A 489-nucleotide genomic window follows, 5' to 3' on the forward strand; every position below is an offset into this window, starting at 1 on the left:
AGTTAGGTTGTCTCAGCACATAATGGGTAAAAAATTCCCCGGGCAGGCCAGAAGGACAAAACAAAAAAAAAAGGACACCTAACCCTCAACACCCACTGAGCTGTCTCACCTGGACTGGTCTGTCATGCTCAGCAGGCAGGGCAAGGCTTTACACCCAAGTTACTTTCTATTGCAATGCTCTTTTAGCTTTATCAGATGTGTGACAGTGTGAAACTACTGCCCAGTCACCTCCTTGCTGTTTAGCTGAGCTCATGCATTGAGCTAAATAATCCCTAAAGACCTGGCCTTGAGCCACTGTTTACAGGTGATACCTGAGGAGCATAAAGTCCTGCAGACTGTGCTTGTATGCGATCCCAAGGCGTGGCCATGTCTTTAAAATGGCCTTTTTCCTCTAATAAATGTCATATCTGTAGCTATGAATCACTGTGCATGTTTTATGTGTCAGCGCCTTGTTGCACATCTTGAATGTAAAATCCCTTTTCTGAGGTG

The sequence above is a fragment of the Parus major genome, chromosome 1A (genome assembly GCF_001522545.3).
Source record: "Parus major isolate Abel chromosome 1A, Parus_major1.1, whole genome shotgun sequence".
Lineage (NCBI taxonomy): Eukaryota > Metazoa > Chordata > Aves > Passeriformes > Paridae > Parus > Parus major.